General features: G+C 34.4%; 1 protein-coding gene and 1 long non-coding RNA gene across 4 annotated transcripts in view; one reads left to right on the top strand and one right to left on the bottom strand.

Annotated features, from left to right (window-relative positions):
* LOC129740732 (chaoptin) overlaps positions 1–26,842 on the bottom strand; it is a 290,271-nt gene that overhangs the window by 222,668 nt on the left and 40,761 nt on the right. The window lies entirely within an intron of this gene.
* LOC129740734 (uncharacterized) overlaps positions 1–26,842 on the top strand; it is a 129,708-nt gene that overhangs the window by 83,881 nt on the left and 18,985 nt on the right. The window contains exon 4 of one of the 2 annotated variants that reach the window (XR_008736357.1): positions 21,061–21,932. The exons of the other annotated variant lie outside the window; for it this stretch is intronic. This is a non-coding gene — a long non-coding RNA (uncharacterized LOC129740734). Of the gene's footprint in view, positions 1–21,060; positions 21,933–26,842 lie in introns of those variants that run through there. 2 annotated transcript variants of the gene reach the window in all.

Below are 26,842 nucleotides of genomic sequence, written 5' to 3'. Positions count from 1 at the left end.
GGTGGGTCGCACTCGAAATCGCTGTTAAGCACTTCTTTGCCAAGTGGGTCATTGATTAATTATTTGTGGAAGTTTATGGATTGTTATCATAACAACAGAGATGTTTCAATGAAATATCAACCTTTTATTACTACACATTTACTGCAAACAAAAAACTCAAAAAGGAAATAAAATACAAATTCCTGTATTATTTGTTTGAAATCTTTAAAGAGAAATTGAATTACGTTTTAAATTCAAGTCGGACAATACCAGTCAAAATCAATTAATAAAAAAAAACATGTTTCCACAAATAATAATTTAGTTTTTTATTGACATCGCTGTTTTATCAAAAGCTCAAATTTTTTGAAAGCTTTTTACTACTCATAAAAGTCGGGTTTACCATTTGAAAGTGTAGTGATAACTTTTAGCAGTTAGCGAAACTTTTTTTTGGAATAGCTGTTCTCTCAGCATTCGATGATGAATTTTTATCAAAAATGGTTGATTTCATTTTCTCTGTTCAGTGCATTTTTTTTGGGAAGATTTTTAATAATTTAAATTGGTACTAGAAACTTTGATTATTTTTCCTACAACCGGTGCATAAACTCCATAGTTTTAGATTATTGCATTGGAATGTTGTGTAAAGTATGAAATTTCAATAATTATAAGGATTTTCAAGGAAAAGAGAATGGGCCATTTGGTTTTCGGATGTACACGGATGTGCACATCATGCCTTGACGAGACTGGAAAAAGTTTGTATGGGGTTAAAAAAATCTACCCGTGGAAGAAAAAAGTAATGAATTGAAGAAGTTGTATTTTATTAAGGAAAAAGATGGCAAAGATTTACAGCTAACGTGCAAGTTTCCAAATCCCGATGATTTTATTCCGAAAACAACTTCTTTGCTTCATAACTTTTTTTCTCTCACTGTAGATTTTTTTTGGTCACAAAGTGACTATTTCTTGTCTCGTCAAGATCTTTTGAATATTTTATTTTTATTTATGTTATTGTCTTTGATAATCACCATACAGACATATCTTAAATTAAAAACAACTTATGTTCTAAGATTACAAATAATATTTTTAACGACATCTTTGGACTGGTTAAAATTAAAAACGTTTGACACTTCATTAAAAACACGACATCAATTATAAAAGGGATTGTTTTGTGCAAAAACGGTGCGGCTAAGTGGTATCCACAAAAAAATCTGTTGTCGAAGTCGTCTCGTTGGTGCGTGAATGTTGATGTTTTGTAGCAGTTGTGGGCAGTCTATGTTATTCATTAACAGGTCAAAGACAAACATTCTTTGAATGTATGTCCGCCTGCAACGAAGGGTTTCGAGGGATAATAAAGTGCATCGCTCTACGTACGGTGGTAGTCTAACGGCATCATTCCATGGCAGTCGTCGGAGTGCATATCTTAAAAACTTCTTTTGAACCCTTTCAATCCTTTCGATTTGTACTTCCTGATAAGATGTCCAGACTATCACGGCGTATTCCAATACACTACGAACCAAGGCACAGAAAATCGCTTTTAGGCCGTAAATATCTTCAAAATCAGCGGTGCATTCTCCGGATGAAACCAAAGATGGCAAAAGCTTTTGCGGTGGTGGCGGCTATTTGTTCCGTAAAAGTCAGTTTGTGATCAAACACTACGCCCAAATCTTTGATGGAAGTCACTCTCTCCATTTCTTCTGTGTCCATGGTATAAGCAAAGGGGATGTGCTCTCTTGATCTATGGAAAGTTATACATTTACACTTATTCGAGTTAGCTATCATCCCATGTGACCTGCACCAGTCCAAGAGTATCAAGATGTCTGCTTGAGGTGCTGCACAATCCACAAGTGATCCAATAATTCGGTATATTTTAAGGTCGTCGGCGTACATCAACTTCGAAGATTCGAGTATCCAAGCAAGGTCATTCACGAAGAGTATAAAAATTAGTGGGCCTAAGTGACTTCCCTGAGGGACGCCGGACGGAACGTCGAATAGTTGAGATCTGATTCCTCGTAAGTTCACAAATGCTTGGCGTTTCGTCAGGTAAGATAACCGCCACAATGTGGACCACGACGGGAAGCCAAAGCGTGCGATTTTTTTAATTGCGCGCTCGTGCGGTACTTTGTCGAATGCTTTCGAAAAGTCCACGTAAATAGCGTCAACTTGTTGTTTTTGGTGATAGCCGAAAGCAGTGTATTAGAATAGCACAACAAGGTGGAAACAGTTGATCTTTTCTGCACAAACCCGTGTTGATATTCTGATATTATCGGTTTAGCGGCGTTGTACAGTCTTTCATACATAATTGTTCCAAAAACCTTTGATAAACAGCAGAGTATTGAGATCAGTCTATAATTTGTCACATCATTGTAAATCATTGTAAGGTGATACCTATATGAAAATCTCGTGATATGTTCCATTATCCATTCCTAAAATGAGTCAATCTATCTATGTTTGGCATGACTTTTCGGAACAAAAAACCGGTTTTGATTTTTTAATTTATTTAAAGCTGAATTTTAATTTATTTGGTAACAAATCAACGGATCACATGTTGATCCCAATGATTAAATGGATACAAAACAAAATAATTAAAATTATGAAAAAAAGTTTACACAAACTACCTTGACCTAAACGCCATTAAAATTTTTCTTCTGAAGGAATCCCTTGATGTACCGAAATCAAAATGTTCAGAGTAACGGTTGAACGTCTTGATCACGCCGATCAATGCACTATTTGCCCCGTAGTTGTTTTGACGAAGGGGAGTGTAGAGCTGTAAATTCCGGTTCCGTAGTCCTTGAGGTCTGACACTAAGGTTGATTGATTCCAATAGCGAAGGGCAGTCAATTTTCGATGTCAGGATATCGGAGACAAACAAGGCCCGTGTGACAGCTCGACGGGCTTGTAGCGTGTCTAGGCTAATGAGGTTGCAGCGGTTCTCGTAGCTTGGGAGATGGAACGGGTCAGACCAGTTCAAATGGCGTAGAGCATATCGTATAAACCGTCGTTGTAGAGCTTCGATCCGATCAGCGCCATTCTGATAGAAAGGGCTCCAAACTGCCGATGCATATTCCAGGATGGAGCGAACGAGGCTGCAGTAGAGGCTTTTCAAGCAGTATACGTCTCTGAAGTCCTTCGTCACGCGGAAAATAAAGCCTAAACATCGAGAAGCTTTATCCACTATATAGTTTGTATGTGTCTTGAAGTCAAGTTTTTGATCAAGAATCACACCTAAATCTTTGATATGGTTCACACGGGCAATTAAGTGGTCCGAAAGGAAATAATCGGCGAAAATGGGATGCCTTTTGCGCGAAAATGTTATGACGGAACATTTATTGCGGTTCAACGCCAGGCAATTGTTGTTGCACCAGGTAGCGAAAAGGTCGAATTGCCTTTGTAGTGAAGCAGTGTCTTCGGGGCCTTTGATTACGTTGAACAATTTCAGATCATCAGCATAGGCGAGTTTGGGTCCGTCGAGCAGCAGAAGAGCGTCATTAAAATAAATAAGGAACACAATCGGTCCTAGATGGCTCCCTTGTGGAACCCCGGAAGTAGCAGGAAATTGTCGGGAATACGAATCCTTAGTTCGAACGGTCAGTTTTCTTCCGATCAGGTAGCTACGAAACCAATTCAATAGACAACCGCAGATTCCAAGACGTTCGAGTTTTGCAATAGCAAGTTCATGAGTAACCTTGTCAATATTTTTGCGCAAACGAATCTAAAAATGAAGTAAGTCTTAAAAAAAAACTAAAAACTGAACTAAATTTACAAAAATCAATTAACGGTTGTTAACTTATCTAAAAAAAAAACTAATCTTTTGAAAATATTTACCACACGTGATACGACATTATTTTGGCTTGGGGCTTAAATATAATCACTTTGCCTGCTTCTGGACATAGTGATGCTTGTGTTCATCTGTAGCTTGAAAGCTGGCATTCTAGTTTGTCCAGTTTATTACCGGATACTCAGGAAAGGTCCAATCAGCCCTAAACCTCCGAATTTTGTGGAAACCGGTCTGAATTTTTTCCGCATTTAGTCACATTAGTCACAAAATTTAGCAAAATGCTTATTAAGGTATGATAAATTTAGATGCAAAAATCAATTTTTAGGATTTTTTTCTCCAAAATGAGCTTTGGATTTTTTTTTGACGCTTTGTAAAACGATTCGATGAGTTTCGATGAAAATTTTAAATTTGAATGATTTTTTTATCTTTCTCTGAATTTTTTTCGAATACATTATACTTAAATTTTACTCTGATTTGCTCAGTTTTTAGTTAGGAAAGTTGTAAATTCAACGTCCGATTTTTGCCAGGATTTTCAAAACAAAATCGACCGGATGTGCCTGGGCCAGGTACGTACCTTGAAAAAATCTGAATGCTTATTTTATTTGAAATTAAAAAAACACAATAAATGTTTAAAATACCTACTAGAAATAAGGTCGTCTATTTGAATGACTTGTATATCATGAAAAAAAAAAAACAATCTATCGTAGGAAAAGTCGAGAAATCGAATTCAATTTGAAAAACGCTTCGTCTGCTGCCCATGAGTGTGCCGAGGGCTACGCGTTGATTATCCTTGGTTTAGAGCATGGGTGCCGTTCCTGAAATTTGTACCCTTTACAGTCGCTGGAGTGTGAATTTGATACTCCTGATTTCCAGACTAAAACATGTGTTAAGTATTGCAGCGTTTATATAATTACACCACTAAAATCGGTATGAAATTTCCTTTCTGGTGAATAAAAATTTATAGCGAAAATCATGCGTATTATACTCTTCGACAAATCGACAAAAAGATCAAAATACAGCTACCTTTACAAATTCATCAAAAATTCCGTGTTTCGTATTTTGAAAATTTAAAGATGCAAAAATGTGCCAAATTACGTCAGTTTTTCAAACCTTTTATAAAAATTTATCTTGAATGACTCAAACCATTTTGACGGCTCAATAAACTTTTGTCGGAGTAATAAAACTAGCATTAAATTCACAGTTGAATTTATCTAAACTCTAGATGATTTCATATTACTCTAACCTGATACTGATTCAGTACCGTCATATGTAAGAAATCAATAGGTTTTATATAAAAGCGACAGATGGCAGATTTGTACCTCTCTAGCAGAAAACTGCGCAGGAGGTGGTTAAATTGATCAATTGGAAACATCAACTTTGTATCAGAAAAAAAAATTGAAAGCTTTCTTCTCATTCTAAAATTATTAAACTGAAAATTACTTTTATGAAGAACTGCTTTCAATGTTTGAGTAAACTTGATTTTTTTTTAAATTTAATGCTATAAAAAGCTTGAAACGAAATCTAAGAAATACGTAGCTTAATGCATTAGTTTTAAATCCCTTGAAAAAAAACTTAGCTTAAAAGTTGTTCACTTACTTAAGTACATCTTGGTTGAAACCTAGAGTTTTTTTTACGGTCGCCATGCAAGCGGGAATTTCGGAGTCAAGTCCCGTAGGTGAGCCGTTGTTTTTTTCTCAAAATATTCATGATATTTTCGGCGCATGTTCTTTTTTCTTTGATATCTCATGCTTCTCTTATACGTTCCATCACATTTGACAAATGCCCAATTTTTGCTGTGCTAAAAATTGTTGAATATTCCTCAGATTTTCAGGAAAAAATAATCAACTTTCACAAAGTATTAGTATGTATGCGAACCACAAAATCAAAATTTTCAAGAAAACATGTCGTTCAATTCAGGTACGAAAAATTCGGAAAACATGCGTTTTCTAATGAAAAGCTTGTTTTCGAGCACAATATCATAAATGACCGAAAAAAATTGAATACCTACTTACTTGGCATCAACATGTATTGATAAAATTATGTTTTGTTATCTATTGAGTTTAGATTTTTTCCAGTTTTATAAATTGATTATTCGAAGATGAGTTCATAGGATGGAATAAATTTGGAAGATATTGCAAATATTAGAAGCATTTCAAATTTCGGAATCGTATTTTTTAAATGACTTTTGTAAATTTTCTTTGATGAATGTATTTTAGTCGATGTTTACAACATCATAGAAAGAAATTTCAATTTCTGCTTAAAAAAAACAACTTCTAGGAAAAATATACCTTTTTCGGCATTAATTGCTCTTAGCTTGGAAGAAAAAAATCTGTGAAATATTGTCACATAATATTGCCTTGCTGATTTACTTTTTTCCATCAGCCTTCCTCATTAAACCTCCCGCTACTATTAGCAACTAGGGAAAAATTTAAATAATACATAATGATGAAAAGACGAAGTACTGCGACAAGTCACCAGTAAAAGATAGGAAAAGAGAAAAAATCGCTCAAAAAGCACGACCCAAACCCCTCTTGAAAGGTTCCACGAAAATGCGGGAGCAGTAGGATACGAACCAAAAAAAAAAATCTGTAAAATAAAGAACCATCGGTTAATTATAATACCAACCGGTAGCAGCAAAGAAGTCGCCCTCTGACTGACTAGCTAGCCCATCATCCTCGCCGTGATCCGGTGTGGGCTGAGAGTTTTGGAGCAGGGGAAGTTTGCTTCCCCATTTTTTCCTTTAGCTTTCTTTCTGCTGAATCTGCATACTGGAGAGGTTTTTCGAGTGAACCGGGCGCCAATGGTGGCTCTATTTAGAAAAGGTTTGCCTGATGGAGAAATACCTACCCCACAAAAGAGAGAGGACACGATTCCGGCGGAGGCTGGCTGGTTGTGGGTGGGTCGGTGATCTCTCTAGCTCTATAGAGAGCCATCCATCCAGCTGATATCTTCATCATCAGCTTTCGTCGAGATGGCGCGGCACTTGGCTGCTGCATAGCAGCAACATTTTGCTGCACACTGACGGTGAATATTGTGATGCTGGTCCTCAGAATGCAACTCATAGAACATTCATTAACATATTTTGACGATCCCAGGACTATTAATAGGGTTGCTCAAACAGATGTAGAACAATTTTTGTTTTAATTGAATTTTATTACAAAAAATAGATACAGGTACATGCATCAATAAAAAAAAGCTACGAATTTCTATCTTTTATTTGATCATGAAATTGTATATACTTTATTACAAATATTTCAGAAAATCCTTTCAAAACATTTCTCCCAGCCATCAAATAGTGTCAGGCATTTCCCTCCCCTTCTGAAGAATTATCAACCTGCATCGATTCAATGCAATGTTATCGAAGCTTGCAAACTTTACAAATAAGCCTTGTATGTTTTTTTCCTTAAAAGTCTACTTTAGAAGAGCACTTAATTCGGGTCTCCTTAATATCAATAAGAGGCACCAAAAGTTGTGTAAGGGGTCGACAAAAGGGATCGTCCATATTAACTTTTCACTGTTTTTACGATTATGACCTTATTATGTATTGAATTGAAATGAAAATGGGCACACAGTGGTTTTCAGGAAAGGGAAATTGATTTAAGTGTGTATGGATTATACCGACCCTTGGTTATCCGACACGAGCGTGTACTCGAGCAAGTCAGTCAGTCAGTGAGTGCGAGCGAGTCAAGTGGTAGGGCACGTAATTGATCCGGCTGGATGCATTCAAGTGGCTCGATAGCGCCAGTGCGACTAACCGGAACAGTCTGCACATTTGGCAACCGTGACAGGTGTTTGGTAACCCTATTGTGGTTTGTTACCAACCAAATTTGAAGAAAAAAATCGAACCAACTAGAAAAAACAACAATCGTCAAAGTTTTACACGCTCAGAAATATTTACCAATTGTTGGAAAAATATTAAGGAGTTTGAAAATTACTAAATTGTGATAAAAAAGAAATGAAAAGTGAACTATGCTTTATTTTAAATGTGGTGAAATGCTATTCTGGATGAAAAATACTAAGAACATAAAATAAAACATAAAAACAGGTAAATTTATTTAAAAAAGAATCACCAGAGAGAGTTAGGAAGACTGCTTGATGCGAGAAAAATATTCAAGCGGGTTGTGAGGACAGCTTGTTATAAATGAAAGAAAAAAGCACCGATAAGCGAGTTGAGAGGACAGCTTGGTGATCAAACGTGTTGAGAAGACAGCTTGTTATAAATGAAAAAAGCACCGATAAACGAGTTGAGAGGACAGCTTGGTGATTAACCGGATTGAGAGGAAAGCTTGATTTAAATGAAAATTTTTTTTTTTTTCCTTTATTTATTTCGGTTTGCAGCTAAGAAGTTTTTACAACTGTTTAAGCCACCACACTGGTGAGTTATTTTAGTGCAAGTATCTAAATTTTTTTTATATAATTCAAAATAATACTTCAATTTAATCTATCTATTTTGTGCTACAACTAGGAATATTTACTGTTTCAGAATGTATCTAAATTTGTTTCAAACAAACCAGAGAATATTTCAAGTAATTAATTGTGTTCCGGTAAATCATGCACGTCACTAATTTTCAATGCTCTTGAATTTTCATCTCTTTTTATAAAAACGTTACCGTTTGCAAACCAAACAAACTTGTAATTATTGTCATTCCTGAATTTCCTTGCAATACTTAGTAGACGTTGATTTAAGTTTGTTAATCGATGATTGAAATAGATTTGTTGATTGACGTTCAGACCAATATTGTTACAGTTCAGCGGTTTTTGCCGACCCATTCTCATAATCTTATCCTTCAGCGCAACGTTCATAAATCGGACCAAAATCGGTGGAACACCCTTGGCGTTCGATGACGTGAGGCGTACGATACCAAGAACTTCATGTGAACCGCAAGATATCCCCAGCACACTCATGATGTTGTCGAACAAGCTGTCCAGATTCTCGTTCTCTAGCTGCACCACATTACAAATTAACAAGTGACTCTCGATGGAAGATTGCTTAAGTTGATTCACTTCATAATTCAATTCTTCAATATTTTGTTGAGCTTGCGCTTGATTATTTTTCAGCTCAGTAATTTCCAAGTTCATTGAAGAAATAGTCGATTTTTGGACATCAAGTGAAATTTTGACATCCTCGAATTCATTTGAAATGAATTGCTGAGAAGCTTTTACTTCTTCAACTTCATGGTGTAGTTTTTCGATAGACTTGTTGATATTCTCCGCGATGCTATCAATTCGTACGTTAGTCGATTCACTGGCTTTCATAATGTCCTCTTTTATCATTCTATGTAGTTCTAAAAGAGTTATCTCAGCACCACCTTGATCGCTACCCAAGTCATGACGATCATCATTGTTTGTCTCGCCAGCTGTTACCTCGATCCGTTGTTTTTTTAGACGAGTTTCTTCTTGTTTGTCCGGCGATAGAACATCGTCAGTGGAATTGTTTATTTGTAGCTTATTTTTGTTGCGTCGCGCCATACCGTCACAACAAAATTGATTCCAGCGGACACCAAAAAGAAGACCAAGAACAACAAGAGTATTGTCCGATATTCCGTTCCAGAAAAGCCTTGGCAGTAAGCTGTTCACAGGTTCCACTGAGTGTTCTTCAGATTCTCGGGATGAAACAAAGAGTGATCTGGATCCTTGCACAATTTCGTGCCCCGTTGGTGAAGTGAAACACTTCGATTTGTGAAGACGAAAGCAGCACGTTAAAACCGGTATTGATACTTGCACCACAGACTTTATCGTCATGATTACCGATAAGCGAGTTGAGAGGACAGCTTGGTGATCAAGCGGGTTGAGAGGACAGCTGGATATAAATGAAAAAATCACCGATATGCGAGTTGAAAGGACAGCTTAGTGATCAAGCGGGTTGAGGGGACAGCTTGACATAAATGGAAAAAAAATCACCGATGAGCATGTTAAGAGGACAGCTTAGTGATCAAGCAGGTTGAGAGAATAGCTTGGTGATCAAACGGGTTAAGAGTACAGCTTGACATAAATGAAAAAAAAATCACCGGTAAGTGAGTTGAGAGGACAGCTTGATGATCAAGCGGGTTGAGAGGACAGCTTGATATAAATAAAGAATTCACCGATAAGTGAGATAAGAGGACAGTCTTGTGATCAAACGTATTGAGAGGACAGCTTGATTTAAATAAAAAAAAATCACCAAAAAGCGAGTTGAGAAAACAGCTTTGTGATTAAGCGAGTTGTGAGAACATTTTATAAATGAAAAAAAAAAATCACCGATAAGCAAGTTGAGAGGACAGCTCAAGCGCGATCAAGCGGGTTGAGAGGACAGCTTAGTGATCAATCGTGTTGAGAGGACAGCTTGTTATAAATAAAAAAAAAAGTCACAGACAAGCAAGTTTAAAGGACAGCTCGATGATCAAGCGGGTTGAGAGAACAACTTAATATGAATAAAAAATAACCGATAAGCAAGTTGAGAGGACAGCTTGGTGATTAAGCGGGTTAAGAGGACAGCTTGAAAGCTTATAGGTGAGATAAGAATGTAGCCAAAAGGAATTGATAAAAATATTAAGCGAGTTTGAAGAACAGCTTGGAAATTCGTAGGTGAGTCGGGTCGGCAGCTTTAACGTGTTGTAATGACAGGAGATGAGAAAAAAATATGAAGCATATTGAAAGAAAAATTTCAACAAATCGAAAGATGAACTGTGAGAACAAATTCAAGTTGTATTATGATTTTTTCGAGAAAACACCTTAAACATATTTAAATTTTAATACAAGATGAGTTGTTATCTTGATGTCAGATATTGGTTCATATTTAATCTAATTGAATGCGAATCCTTTAAATGTTTGAAAAGTTTATCTAAACCATGGGCCCTATGGCTGTAAGTGGCTCACGATCTACTTTTTGTGGCCCGCGAAGCCCTTTTTCGGAAAGAAGAATTGGACGTTTTTCTTGGTCTGCACATACCTATCATTTGGACAAATACATAAATCTAGATTTAACACTAACTAATTTCAAAACAAAGATCTGAAAATCTCTTTGAATCGATTTAAGGGATTTTTTTATTATCTGACGGGTTTGTGGCGAAGGCTTCAGATCTTCACCAAAATTGAAAATTGGGTTCATTTTAACGACTTGAAAACACATGTTTTTTATCAGATTTTTAGCATTTTTATTTTTCAAGTTAGATTTGGTTATATATTTTGTAAATAAAATAAAACCATATTTCAAAGCTTCATAACTCTGTTGTTTTTCAACGAAAATCATAAAATAACACATCAAAACGCATCGAAATTATACCATCTTCTCAAATAGAATATTTCAAAAAATAAAAGTAAATTCCTTTAATATTAAAAATAGTAAATTAGGTTCAAATGATGTCTAAAAGTACCGTTTTCATCACCGAATATTCTGCAAATTATACCATTGTATACCCCAGTTTATGATGCAACTTTCATATGAAGACACTAAAGTGAGCCAATGTCTCTTTCAAGAGTTATGAAAGAAATAATGACAATAAATATCTTTTTTTTGCATCGAAAACAAAAAATTGTCGATCAACTGCACTCACATAAAAAGCAAACACACGGTAACAACATGGGAAAAAAATACTTTTCAAAGCAAGTAAAAAACACTGTGCTATCATATCAACATCATAGTTAAAATTTAACTTTCTCATCAACTTCAACCTTTTGTAACTTGAATTGAGTTGAGTTCATACATCAAATTTTAATAACTGATGCAAATTATGAAAATATCGAAAGTTTGAAAAATTGAAAAAAGTTAGATTGAGTTTAGGTTGATGTCCGCACTTTGAAAAATCAATGTTATATATGATGTAAGTAAAGTTCGTTTAAAAAATTATTCTTTAAAAAGCTTGTGAACGTCAAAGAATGGTGTAAATTGATAGAAACTTCATTCCCGCTTTGTTCAGAAGTAGAAATCATTCCAACAGAACTGGTATTCAAACACAAGACCGAATATAATTCTCGCTTTAATTGTGAATTAAATTTTTTTTATCAGAATATTTAGCAGGTCATTTCTGGAACTACGTTCTTCTAATTTAGATTTCTGTTGAAACATTTTCTATTCCGAAACAAAGCATGAATGAAGTTTCTATTAATTTACAACATTGTTTTTAAAAAACGAACACAAACACATACAGGATCTCAATAAAACTTGATGTTTCCTCGAAGAGATTCCTTTTTCTTAACTCTAAGCGTACATCTTACGAGGATATGATGGCTAGCATCTTATTAATGCTAAAACCACCAACCCACGGAATTTGTACAATGATTGCCGTAACCGAGATTCGATCTCATGCTCGCTGGCTTAGAAATCTTGAAAGCTATCCTCTACGTCACGGGCTGCGGCGTGATACATTTGTGATACATTTTGATGTTGTGGAAGAAAAACCAAGAAAACATTGATCACGATGTTTTCCATACATATATCCGTCAAAAAAAGAATGAAATTGTATGTTGGGTGATAATGAACATCCTTTTCTATCCGGCACCATTTTTATATCGCGTTAATCGATTTTGACGAAACTTGGCCAGGTACTAGATCAAACATTTTTACATTTTTGGACCGAATTTCAAGTTTTTTCAAATGACAATTGTCAAAAATACAGCGAATTTAGTAAAGCAATTCCAAATTTAGCATTTTCATGGTAACAGCTGTATCTTTGTTTCTAATCATTGTAAAAACTTCAAATTTTATAGAGCGACAGTTACACTAAGTTGTGTGAAAATGTCTTGAAAAAATATCAACCGAGAAAGAAATGGCAGCTTCTCAAAATTGGAAGAGAATGCGCAGCTTCACGCGATTACATTCTTTTTGTAACGCAATTGTAACCTTCCAAACTGTTCGCCAAATTTCCGTACAATTCTATTTTAGATAAATTTGACCTGTAGTTTACGTACGTTCTCTTGGCCGCAAATATTGACCGATTTCTACAAATTTTAATTCATTGTATATATAATTTATTCTAGTTTCTCAATATCGAAAAAATAAGTCAAAATATTTTACGAAATCACCAGTAGCTAATTCCGAATGAAAAAAGTCCCGAAAAAGAGCTCTTTTTAGAATGCTTATAACTTGTGACAAGTTCCAAATATTGCGGTGATTTTATAATATTTGGAATTGTCACGAATAAATCTATCCAATGATGTATAAGTTTTTGGTGGTCCAAAGGAAGTTTTGGCCGCTATCCCGGAACATCCGGTAGAAAAAATTCTTTCTTCAAAAAAGTCACCCAATTTTGGCTTTGCATTGCTGTATCTCGCTTACCAATGGACCGATTCTCTAAATTCAAATTTTAGTTTTTTTCGTTAACTTTATTATTATTTTCGTTGAACATAGTTGATTCCTCAGAAATCTCAGTTGTTCAGTATATTGTTATGAATCCCACATCTTTTATGTCATTTTTCAAACTCCCCCTCGTATCGGTGGGTTTACGGGATTTTAATATCGTGATTTCTCTCAAATTTGAACTCAAATTGGTCACTTTTTTATACCTAGGAATTCATTAGAATCTCCTCTTTCGATGGACATACTTCTTGTGTGGTTTTTTTTTAAATTTGTAGCAACGTTTTTCGAATTTACTGAAAGCTGTCAGAATTTAACCAGTTTGGCCCACATTTTCAGCAGGTTGGTGTACAAATCTCGCACCCCTCACGTAGCCGCGGGAGAAAAAAATCCTTTAGCTCTCTTTTTGTCGCTAATCAAATCTACCACCCAACTCAGCAGCAGGAGGAACTGCCGTCTCGCCGCGTGGTTTGTTGATTGATTGTGCTCAAAGACGTGAGATTCATAACAATATACTGAACAACTGAGATTTCTGAGGAATCAATTATGTTCAACAAAAATAATAATAAAGTTAACGAAAAAAAACTAAAATTTTAATTTAGAGAATCGGTCCATTGGTAAGCGAGATACAGCAATGCAAAGCCAAAATTGGGTGACTTTTTTGAAGTAAGAATTTTTTCTACCGGATGTTCCGGGATAGCGGCCAAAACTTCCTTTGGACCACCAAAAACTTATACATCATTGGATAGATTTATTCTTGACAATTCCAAATATTATAAAATCAGCACAATATTTGGAACTTGTCACAAGTTATAAGCATTCTAAAAAGAGCTCTTTTTCGGGACTTTTTTAATTCGGAGTCAGCTACTGGTGATCTCGTAAAATATTTCGACTTATTTTTTCGATATTGAGAAACTTGAAATCGATCAATATTTGCGGCCAGGGGAACTTACGCAAACTCTCGGGTCATATAGACCCGAACAGCCTATTTACGGATTTTTTGAGGGAGCACTTCCGGTGGTATACAAGAAACAAAAATGTGTTATTGGTATGAATGTATAGTATACTCGATGCGACTTAGGTAAATGTTTTTTATAGCGTTTTAAAAAATCTGTTATTATTTGTTAACTTTGAGTACTCCAGATCAATTGGTGTTTTTGGGCCAAAATCCTATCTCATTTCTGAAATTTGGCCCGGCTGTTGAAAATGTTGGCCACCCATGGTCTAAACTAAACAAATTGCGGGAATAATGCGGTAAGATGACCATTACATTGCCTCATGTCACAGTTTTCTAGATTACGTTAACCGTGTTCTAAGTTCATAAAACGTTAACTAAAACAAATCAAGCATATTGTAAACAATCGTTGGGCGACAAGGCTTAAGACCATTGTGGTCTTACTTGCCTATAAAGTGTGGTTTCTATTAGATTGCACAAGCTAATTTTACTTGTGCTTGGAGATATTTCCATGGTTATGATAATTGTAATAAATAAACAACATTTTTTCTCTATCATTCTTTTACATTTCGTTTGGGAAAGGAGGGGATGTGACCGAAACAGTCTGCACAATTTCGTGTATCAAATCTAAAGCTGAGGAGACAAAAGGCAAGTTTTACTGTATTATCAGTAGATATTGATGTGAAAATATGTATATGGAGAACTAAGGGAAAACCAATTAATAATTACCAATTAAACTTATAATGTGGAATTATAAGTTGAAAGTCCAGAAGAAGGGCTCATACATATTAACTGTCCAATGCTAACCTTAAATATGACAACAAACATTAATATACTTATCCAATACCTCCGATAGACGGTAAAGAAGTACAACTGCAACATTACAACTCCAACGTGGACAAGAATCTGCAAATCGCACCAGTAAACTCTGAGAGCTTCCATGGCAGCTACTCCGGAAGAAAACGTGTCGAAAAGCTTCATCTCCTCGTCTGTCGTCGTTGCGACTTTTACTATCTCCACAGCATCGGGAAACTTCAGACGGATCAACTTCTTCTGTCTGTTCTCTTTTCTAGTGAAGTGTAGCTAGCCGGCATCGGTTTTTGAAGTCATTGTTGATGTTAGTTGGTCGGGTTGTGGTGTTTTGTTCTTCGGTTGCATCAAAAGTGAGATAACACATGTTTTTTGTTTGCACGTGTTGCCCACTCGAGGTCGCCACTCGGAAGTTTCCCCGGCTATCATCATCATCATCATCCCCCCTTACTTCGAATGGAAGACTGAATGAAGGCGGGGGAGGAGGATGAGAAAATTAAAAAAAAGGGAAAAATCTCCGAGGCGTACGCAAGAAGTCAAACGGTTGGACCGAAGAGAAGCATGTCGATTCGAAAAATGTTCTGCCGAAACGCAGATGAAACTATGCAGCTGGCAAAGTTCTTCTCGATTCGTTACAATGCTACTTTTCACATTTAAAAAAAAAAATCCACCGATTGCACCTCGCACGTCGCAAACAAATGAACCATTGCAGCAAACTCTCTTCGGATAAAGATGCACCTGGCAGTTCCCGTGTAAGAAATTTTAATAAAAACAAAAAGTGTGTTTGTACCAAGGAAAAAAGTGGAAAATGCAGCTGAGAATATCAACGAAAACGGATCGTCTCTGGCCAGCCTGAAATTTGCTAAACCTATGTGCGTGTGTGCGTGACGATTGCGTTACCGCTCCACGATTTTGTGGATAGCAAGGTGAGCAAATTTTCAGGTGTGTCGGAGAATGATCACAGTCATCATTTGTTAAAAGAACGAATCCCTCCCTGGTAGCGGATCGAAGAAATGGACGAAGCAGGCTTGGCTTTCTGTGGAAAACGCTTGAAGTTTTACAGTGGAAAGATTTACGAACGGTTGACAATGAATGCATTGTGATGAAAATAAGTGGAAAAGTGATTCAGTGAAGCGTGGTCTGTGAAAAAATTGGGTGCAATAAAAGACTTATGGCCGTGAATTCAGTAGGGGGAAAAGTTGTTCAACAAATCTTAAATATGTTGACTTAATATTTTGATGGAGGAATTCAACATTTTACGGACTTAAAAAAGTGAATTAATGATTTTTTTAAATAGCAATCAGAGATTTTTTTATCTTTTTAAGATTTTCTCCAAAATTGAAATTTTGATTCATTTTCACTACTTGAAAACACAGCTTCTAACTTCAGCTTCTAACTCCAGCTTTCTTGGACACTAAGTGATTTTTTTTCAAAAATTTCGAAGCTGATCTACAATTTTTTCCGAAGCATATTTTTTCGGATTTTTTTCTTAGACGAATAACGGAAAACTGATGTGTTGTAGGTTGTAGGTGAATAATGTTTGAGAAACATTTGAGTTACGTTATGAGGCTTCCAAATCTATAAATTTTGTAAAAATTGGTTGGGACACAGGAACGATGTATTGGTTTTAATCATAAGTGTCAACTTGACACTTCATGGACTGTTACGGGTAAAAATTTCTGGGACTGATGGGGGTTAAAGGAGCTTTGGGGTTATCAAATGAAATTTGATTCGGCTATATAATGAACAGTTGTCCAGAAATGAAATTTAGCGGTAAATATTATAAGCGTCCTGCTCTTTAAGTTTTTTGTATTTGATGTCATAGACATACTTTTTCTCGGATTTATTCACTTAATTTGCCAAAACAACCGAAAAAAACAAATTTTGTTGTATTTTTTTTATTAATGCGCTAAAACTAAGTTTTATGAGTAAGCTTTATAAAAATTGTCTTGAAAAGTTTTTTTGAAAGCCGAAAATACGATTTAGAAACTGGTGATGAAAAAAAATCTATTTTTTTATTTGTGTTGAGAAATTCCTGGGTTTTGATCAAATTTGCCCGGATATTGCCGGATTTTTGGTCGACATTTCGGATTCAAATGTCCGGATTTTGCTAGGTTTTTAAATGAAATAACCGGGATTTGTACGGCCTGGGTACGTGCTGAAAAAATTCTGGCAAAAAAAATTAACTAAAAATCGTCAAAATCTCTATAAAAAAAAAAGAATTTGTACATTTCTTCTTCAAAAACTCAGAATCTACCGGATCGATCGATGTGAAGTTCGGCATGGAGAAGTTTTTGAGTAAACAATGGTATCTGTGGAGTCCGTTGCACTCAAGGAAGGGAGGGGTCCCATACAAAATAATCGTAAAATACTATAAATGCGGTAAAATTCAATCTAATTAAGTATTGTGAAAATGCATAGTTTTACATGTTCAGATGATTTTTATTAAAGAAAGGCTCCCCACGTCAAAGAGCGACGGACTCAAAATTCCACAGATACCATTTTTTAATCAAAAAACTACTCCATGCCGAATTTCACATCAACCGGTCCAGCAGTTTCTGAGTTCTTGAAGACAAATGTACAGATTCTCCCTATTTTTATAGAGATTTTGACGATTTTTGGTAAATTTCATACATCGATTAAGCTAAGGTTGCCAGAATTTTTTCAGCACGTATCCGGGCCGGACATATTCGGAAATTTTAGATAAGAACCTGGAAAAATCCGAGCATTTGATTTCAAAATCAAAAATTTCATCAAAACCGATCCAAAGATTTCAAATCGTATTTTAAGCTTCCAATAAACCTTTAAAGACTAGAACCTGCTTTAAAAATCCATTTTGGAGGCATAAATAAAAAAAAATTACCACACAACTTGTTTTTTTTTTCATTTGCCAAATAAAGTGTAGAAATCCGGGCAAAATCCGGGATTTTTTAATGATATCTGAGCAACTGGGTCTGGCCGAACTGTTCCTAAATTTTGTATTAAATATCCGGACAAACACGGATAAAACCGGGCAATCTGGCAACCTTAGATTAAAGGCATTAATAAAAAAAAACATATCTCCAGTTTTTTTATATTGTAAAGATTGAAACATGAATTTTCAAATGCAGTGAACGATATAATTTTCAACTCACTCCATTTGGAGTTATTAAAGGTCTAAATAAGTTATTTTCCAACACATATTGCCTCATAACTTCAAACAAATCAAAATGTTTGGTAATCCGTTTTCAACAAAAAAAAATGCGTATTAGAATTATCTCAAAAGTTTCTAAATATCACTATAAAAAGATATTTATTTAAAAAAATACTATTTTTATAGGACCTCCACTTTATGAAAATAAGTTGTCTTAAAACCTCCAATTAAAGAGATAGATGATTGGTGTTTTCAACAAAGTTTTATATATTATTATGTTCTACAATATTGTAGAATAATGTAGGTCTCTATTTTATCACAGTTAGGAAATGATTTTCAAATCTCAGAAATCTTATGAACCACCCTAAAAATTTTCCAGTCAAAATGACCTCCTTTAGTTGTTGTAAAAGTTTGTCGAAGATATCATATGCCTAAAAATTAAAGGAAAGACGCTAATAATTATTTCCCGCTAAATTTCATTTATGGACCTCTGTGCAATGGTATTTTTTACAGATTCTTCGGTGATTCGATACAATTTTTCATATAAAAGGTCATCTCTTAAAAAATTTAAAATACTTTATTTCGAAATTTTATGATTTTCGTTGAAAAGTAACAGAGTTCTGTCGCTTTGAAATATGATTTAATTTTATTCACAAAAAAAAATCTACCGAATCTAAGTCGAAAAACAAAAATTTTAGAAATCTGAAAAATGCATCTGTTCTTAGGAAGTAGAAATGAACTAAATTTTCAATTTTGGGGAAGATCTGGAAACCTCCGGCGCAAAACCGTCAGATAATAAAAAAAATCCTTAATAGTAATAAATAGAAAATACATTCAAGACTCCTTTTTAAAATCCATTAGAAAACTAGTAAGTTCGTTTTCTTTATAGAAATTATAGAAGAGGTATTTCTAAATGTTTTGGTAATTGATTCTAAATAGAAGAAAATTGATCTCAACATTGACTTGATCGTAGGAACGAGTGTAGAATATTTCACCCCTGGATTTATGCACCACCTTGAGGTAGTTTTCGAGCATAAATGTCGGAAAATACAATTAAATGGACTGTTCATCATGGATTAATTTCCAAAATCCACTGTCGCATCTTCAAACAAACAGATGGCAGTACAGTAATGAGAAAGATTTTTGAGTTGATCGTAATGGAGTAAACCCAGTATTAGAAATTAAAAAAAAAATATATTGTCATAAATGTCTAGTTAATTTGATTGTACTCAGGTACTTATTTAGTTCTAATTCGATATATTTATTATACAAACACAAAAAAAAATTATTTTTTCACTCTAAATGATCTCCCGAAAAAACGGCATAATTTGCTTTTCGAGTAGGACCAATCGGAGCATTTGCTAATATAAAACGTAACGACTCAATCAATTGAGCAAAACTTCCGGACGTAGCTGGAATCGAAAACGAAATAGGGCAAAACTAATATCATAAACTTTTTGAAAAATGCAGTATTATTGATAAATAACGAACAAAAACTCAATAATATTATTTTTTGTTAAAATATTGTTTGATTTTGAATAGGTTTTGATTCAATATTCCGAAATCTCAAACAATTTTTTTTCTATTCGAGCCAATTGCTGCTTTCGCCCTTTTGAAATGTTACGCGAGTCATTTTTCTGAAGATGAGGTTTGATAGCTCTACACGCTAGTAGTGCCATCTCCATGTAAAATAGGTTCTTCCATCGATCCATTGCATTGAATAAAAATGAAAATCACACTCACTGACTCTTCGAAATTTGAACTTCCATAGCTTTTTGAGCTGATAATATTCCCATTTTGCGTAAGATAGATCAACAATCACACTATTATTTCACAAAACTTGAGCTTAATAGAGTTTGTGTGGCCTGAAATTCAGTAACTCTACCAAAAAAAAAGTTCTGAATATCATTTTTAATTCTCATTTTATGAATGCTGGTCCAATTTGTCTACAATCTCGCAAGTCAACGTAAAATTGGACGCAGAACATGATTATGTATTCAGAGTTAGGTTCCTATTAATGGAGATGTACTTACAATTTAACGCATTTGGCGCAAACGTCCTTATGGTCAATCTATGAGTTTGATTTCAAAAACTGATTTGATTAACTCAAACCTTCAGTAATTCTTTCGGAGTTGATTGTAGAAAAGCTTCAGACATTAATCCTGTCCACCCTATCCGCGGGAATCAGCTTCCAAGTAGGTCCTCGAAACATTACTTTTTGGGAGTGACCATTTTCAATCCATCTGGACTGGCCGTTCGAGGTGTGCGAAAATTCATCTATCGCTTTCAACTATTTTGGCTACCTCTGTTATGACAAAATTAATACTAGCTATTCACATATGGAAAATTTAGATTTATTATATTCACCTGACACCAATTCGCAGAGTCTTACCATGCTAGGATCGCTAAAGTTCACTTCTTCAGACATCCTGCAAACATTTTTGTAGCTAGATTCTTATGTTGTTTCGATATACATATACAGAAAGATCGATTAAAAGTTGAAAAAACAGCATTTACCTACCAAAGTGGAGGCAATATACATACCTACATAATTTTTTTTTTAAGCGACTAAAACTACACCAATTGAGTGCTATCCGACTCCTAATTCGTACCTATCGGAAGAATGCAAGATAGCGCGAGATTTTGCTCTCATAGTCTCCAAATCGTTGCCAGCGACAATATTTATTTTGCAAAACCCACATTGCACTCATTGCACTCAAATACGTCCTAAATTCATATCATTTTGGTAAGTTATTCGTTGATCAAATGAAGCCATGTTTCTACCAAACAAAGAATACAACTTTATCAATAATTTTCAGTTAATAATTCAAGTTTGTTAATATTGGTTCATTTGGGGGTTCAGCGACAATATTTCTTTTTTGTTATTGCTTCTGTAAGACATTTTTTGACTGAATTGTAGTAGAAAAGATATTGTTGTTTCGATTCTACCTTAAAATACTGTACTTCGCATAACTTTGTATCCCATCTTTAAAACTTTTCATAAACTTTAGAGATTTTTTTTATTTCTTTTTAATCTTTCCTCAAGTTATTTTGTTAATCCATCGAATCAAAAATCAAAACCGTGTGGGAAAAATTCTTCGCAAGAAAAATACAAATTCCATTCAATAGTCACAATTTCACAGTTCACTGTTCCATTGATGCGGCGCGGGCGATTTGAATTGCACACAAAAAGGGATGGATCCCATCATCATCATCATCATCATGAGCGTTGTTGGACTTCCTACGAGGAAGGGCGCTCCTCCATCTAAAAATGGCGAACAATGACGTTCCACCCGGTGGTCACATGTTGCACAATCCCCAAACGAACCGAACCGATCGCTTCAGAGAATCCGGATAGAATTGAAATTCTATTTTCCCGTACCGTCCCGTCACACACGCCGTACAAATGGCGAACGGGTTCAGGGCAACGATGACTGCATTGCACCAGCCGGATGGCCAGCCGGTCGATTCAGTACAAAATCACACAGGCAGGAAGTAGGTAGCCAGGTGAACAAAATGGAAGAAAGAAAAAATCGTTTTTCAGTGTTTGCAGTAGCATCATGCCGGCCGGATTGAATCAGAAACCACAACGACCACAAAATGAAAGTGCATAACACCGTATGGACCGATTTTATTGTGTTTTATAATGGATTGTCGGAAAACTGTTTTGCGGCCCTACCTAATAATGAAGCGATTGACGAAATTCGTTTGTAATTGTGGTAGTCAGAGTAAGATTTTAGTTTTTCAGTTGGTTTTTGTTAGGCCTCTGGTTTTGCTATTGTGTTGTGTTTTTTTACGTTTGATAGTTTGAGTCTTTTGAAAAGCGCCTTTCAAAATTGTTATTGTTGATTCAAAATTAAAACAAGCAAAGCACTTTTTGTTTACAGATAATGGATCAATTATATGCCTAATGATATTTTTGATTGAATAAAAGAAAAAAATTTATTCATTCTAGAATAAGGTTGTCAGAATTTTTCCTGCACGTAACCGTGTAGGGAGAATCTGCACGTTTGTCAAAATCCGGCGAAGTTTGAGGAAAATCAAGGATTTTTCAACAAAAATCGAAGAAAATACGCTTGAAAAATTTTATTCTTCATCGAAACATCAGCAGATTTAAACCGCATTTCAATCTTCCGAAAAAAAAAGTTTATGATAATTTTGATAAAACCTGTTAACATGTGTTTAGACAAATAAATAAAATACAATAATGAATCGATTTCTTTTTGTTCGATTCTGTGAATAAAGTTAATAAATTCAGGCTATTTCCAATTAAATCCTAACCCTTCACGAATTTTGTATCAAATATCCGGACATATATTTGTAGAATGATGATTAATCTTTTAACTTATTTAAGAGGCTGAGAAGTATTCCTAGGATTATTTGGGAACTTTAACTTAAAAAAAACTTGTTTAAAAAAAAACCAAACTTATGTTTGTTGAACATTTCACTTTTTAATTGAAATATTATGATGCTTAGCTACGTGTGTTTAACATCCGATATCTGATCCCTTTTGCAGACCCTTTACACCGAATTTGATACCTGAAATCGATTATCCGCCCCTACGAGCTTCTTTTCGCTTTTCACTGCACAGCTGAAATTTGTATTTGGTTGGTAATCGGGATGCATCACCAAAAAGTTGCTTAAAATGCTAAACAGAATTTGCAAGCGACTTATTTGCTTGTCCACCAAACGGAAATTTAAAATAAGAAATTGATTGACCGTCGAAAAGAACACCCGTGTAAGAAATTATGTCTAAGATATTTTAAAAGTAATATTAATGACCCCTTTTCTGACGTCTGATTAAAAATTTTAATTCATAAATCAATTGTCCGTTTTGTAAAACACCCGTGTTTGTATCTCATGCATAATAAAACAATTATTGCAAAAACATTAAATAGTGAATGTGGACGACCCCTTTTTCTGTCGTCTATTAGAAAGTTTTTTTGATCAGGAATCGATTCCTCGTCCTGCAAAACTCTCGTGTTTAAATTCTTGCCTCGATATGATGCCAAACAACGTAATAACTGCAAAAACAAAGTCGAAAATATTAAGACGAACCCTCCTACTGATTTCTTGTCAAAATTTGACACGTAAAATCAACTGCATGTGCTGTAAAACTCCCATGTGTAAATTTTCATCATAATCCGATATATAATCAAGACAATGGGGCTTATTCTGAGACTTACGTGACGTGATGTGCAAAATTCCACATCGTTTTGCCGACTCCAGAAACCACTCTAGGCTAGAACTTTCAGCTCAAATGTAATGTGGTCGATTTTGGAGCTCATTCATACTAACGTTTCTTCTCTGAAACATTTCCTGAAGTCAGGATAGAGAAGTGAAATTTTGTGAGTCACGTCACTCGACTCGCAAAACACGTCCCTCAAAACTTCTCTGTGGAAATCTTCATCTCAATCCAATGCATAATAACATAAATACCGTAAAAACATTGAACAGTTTATATGGACGACCCCTTTCGCAGACCTCTGAATTAAAATTCGACTCCTGAAATCAATTACTCGATCCTTGAAACTCCCACGTACCAAGTTTCCAAATAAATCCAATGTAGCATTAATATCGCAAAAAAACAGTGTGAATAGGGACGACCCCTTTGGCCGACCTTTGATTCCGAATTTGAAACCTGGAATCGATTGATTGTTCCTCAAAATACTCTTATACAAATTTTCATCAAAAACAAATCTAGAATAACGCCAATATTGCATAAACATTGAACAGTTGATATGGACGACCCCCTTTGCTGACCTCTTCTACAAAATTTGATAACTGGAATTGATTGTCCGTTCTTTAAAATCCCCGTCTGCAAATTTTCATCTCAATACAATGCATAATAACGCCAATATCGTAGAAACATTGAAAAGTTGGTATGGACGACCCCTTTGGCCGACTCCTGATCATGAATTTAATACCTGGAATCGATTGTTTGTCCCTCAAAACACTCATATACAAATTTTCATATCAATTCAATGCATCATAACGTCTATAGTAAGCACAATAAACGGTTCATACGGACGACCCCTTTTACCGACCGCTGACACGAAATTCAATGCCTGGAATCAATTTCTTTTCGTTCAAAACCCCTATGTGCAAATTTTTGTCACAATGCGACGAAAAATAACGTCAATATCGTGAATAAAATATTTGTCGTGTATGGACAACCCCCTTTAAAAGGGGCCATCTGAAAATCTGAAAACATTTTTCATCATTCCTGGTCCTTTTGAGTACCGTAAACTGGGGGAACTTTGATCAGCGGGGTAAATTTGATCAACATGAAATTTTGGCAGATAATCATCATTAACTAAGTTTAAAGCTAAAATATCTGAAAACTGTTTACTACGTTTGAAAGCCTATAAATTAAGTTACAAATAAGCTAAATTTGGTTTTTATTAGAAGATTTTTTATATTACTTCAAATGTAATTTTAAAATCTTAAAATATCTTGGTTTTTGAAGGCTCACAAACAAACATCTCTCCTGATCATATATAAGCATTTAGGAGCAAATGGGTTGTTTAATGTGAAAGTTCCACTTTTTTTTTGGTTTGGGTTTAGTTTAAGTGTTATTTTTATGGTCATTTGATGATAATTTTTGGATATTGAAAAAAATCGGTCATTTTCCACGAAAAAGCTCGTATAGAAAAAATGGCTAAAAACCCTATCAAATGATTAAGTTTGAAGAAAAAAAGAACATGGGAACAGTGCGAAGACTCAGGGAATTGCATGAAGATAAAATTTCATTTGTTTTTGAGGCCAAAAAATATAAAGAAATGTTTAAAATGTTTGCCCCTAAATGTATGCAGCAACATTGTCCATCTTTTGAGTATATTTGTTTTTGAAAGAAAACGTTGAAAAATTCAATCGAATCCAAACAAAAAATACTGTTATCCATATTTTGAGCCTTCTGTGCTTAATGGCATCAAAACAATAAATTTGAAGATGTTGAGATACGTTTAAACCAATGTGATCAAAGATACCCCGAAACTCGAAATCTGGTTTTGTAACAAACATTTAATTATGACCACAAATGTCGTATGAATTTACTGCAACCAATGAGCATGTTTGATACTCCTCACCTCAGTAAGGGTTTTAAAGCTTTTAGGTATTACGAAAAAGCATCCCTTTCCAAAATATTCAAAAATGAATGAAAAAAGTGTTCAAAGTTCCCCCAGTTTACGGTATCTATGCGAAATTTCAGCTCTCTAGCTCTTAAGATGGCTGAGCCTATAGAACAAACAAACAAACAAACCCCCATAAATTGCTTTTTATACATAGGTAAAGATTAACTATTATGCTAATTCCTAAATCGTAGATTTGTTAAAATGTTTTGATTTGGATTCTGAATTCATTATTTTCTTTCGGTTTTGAAAATATCTTAAAGTATAAAAAATCCTAATGGGACACTTTCCGTTCCGCAAAATTTTAATGCAACATCAATATTTTTTGAAAATTATGAAAGACTTTTTTGACAAATATAGCAAATAGAGTTTTTTCATACTTCTATTCGCAATTTGGTCTCAGAAAAATTTTAGCGTTAGAGTTGTGTGATAAGTTTTTCTGAGATGCAAAAAATTCAAGAGCTTATTTTGATCAGTATGAAAGCATTGTATCCAAATATTCAATTAGGTTGTTGCGGTTATAAAGCATTTTTATCTGAATTTACTTTTGAAAATAGTATAAAAATCATTTCAGAATGTTTTTAATCATTGATGAACTTTCTCCTAGCTTGGAAATAGTTTTGATTTTTGTCAAAAGCTTTTAAAGCTTTTAACATTTTTCCCCATCCTGTAAAATTTGGGAGTCAAAAAAAAAATAACCTTATTTTACCGTTTTTATAGCATTTTCAGAATAACTATTAAATGTTGATCTTTTCAAATTTCCATAAATTGTAGAATTCAATTTTATTTTTTATTTTTTTAAGATATCACCGAAGCTAGAGGTGATAGACAAAATCTGATAAATGATTCGATCTCAGAACGCTAAAATCTTCCAAAACATAAGCGCCAAAAATGTTGTACTTTCGAGATATTCATTGAATTTTATAAATAACTTTTTCAAATGGTAAAACGGTGAAATTTTTGTCTGGAATGCTTAAAACAAATCTTGTGCATTTTCATATTTTGTTTTAATTTTTATACAATTGTATAAACTGTTTTCTTCTTTTTTTTTCAAATTAAATTCAATAATCAACTATGTGTTTGAATAAATTCTCTTAAGTTCAAAATGGATTTTAAATACTTTTTTACTAATAAAGATAAATTAAGATTAACTGTTATTATTATTTTGCTAAAAAAAATCATTCATGATTTACATCCGATCGAATCAGGAATTCATTTAATAATTCGGATAAGTTTCTTTTGAAAACTGGATTGAATATGTAGGGGAGAATGAGGATACTTGATCTCTGGGGATACTTGATTCCTTAGCTATATCTCGAAACTGGAATGTCTTACAAAGATCATATGTTCTAGAAAAATGTGCCAAAATGAGCAAAATAACAATGCTTGTAGTTTAAAAATTTTTAACAAAATAATTGTTTGAGTAATTGAACTTTGTTTGAAAAATTTCACAAAATGTAACTTGAAGATCTTTTTTCATCATTTTAAAATGTTCCTTACATGGGAAAATTATGAAAAAAATATTTGTTCCAATGTATCAATCGTTCGAGCGTAAAATGAACTTCATAATGCCATATTTTCAAAGCAATGGAAAACTCCCAACTTTTTTCAGAAAAAGTTTTCTAAAATGTTGATTATGGGTACAATTGATCCCCTAGAGTTGGGTACAATTGATCCCCCTTCCAAACGGCATATTTTTCTTCTAAATTGATCGTTATGATTGATGATTACGAAATAACTAGTATTTATCCAAAAACTAATATTTATCAAACATTTGTCTGAAGAAAAGAGCAAA

The sequence above is a fragment of the Uranotaenia lowii genome, chromosome 1, assembly GCF_029784155.1.
Source record: "Uranotaenia lowii strain MFRU-FL chromosome 1, ASM2978415v1, whole genome shotgun sequence".
NCBI lineage: Eukaryota > Metazoa > Arthropoda > Insecta > Diptera > Culicidae > Uranotaenia > Uranotaenia lowii.
This window is presented reverse-complemented; position numbering and strand designations above follow the sequence as displayed.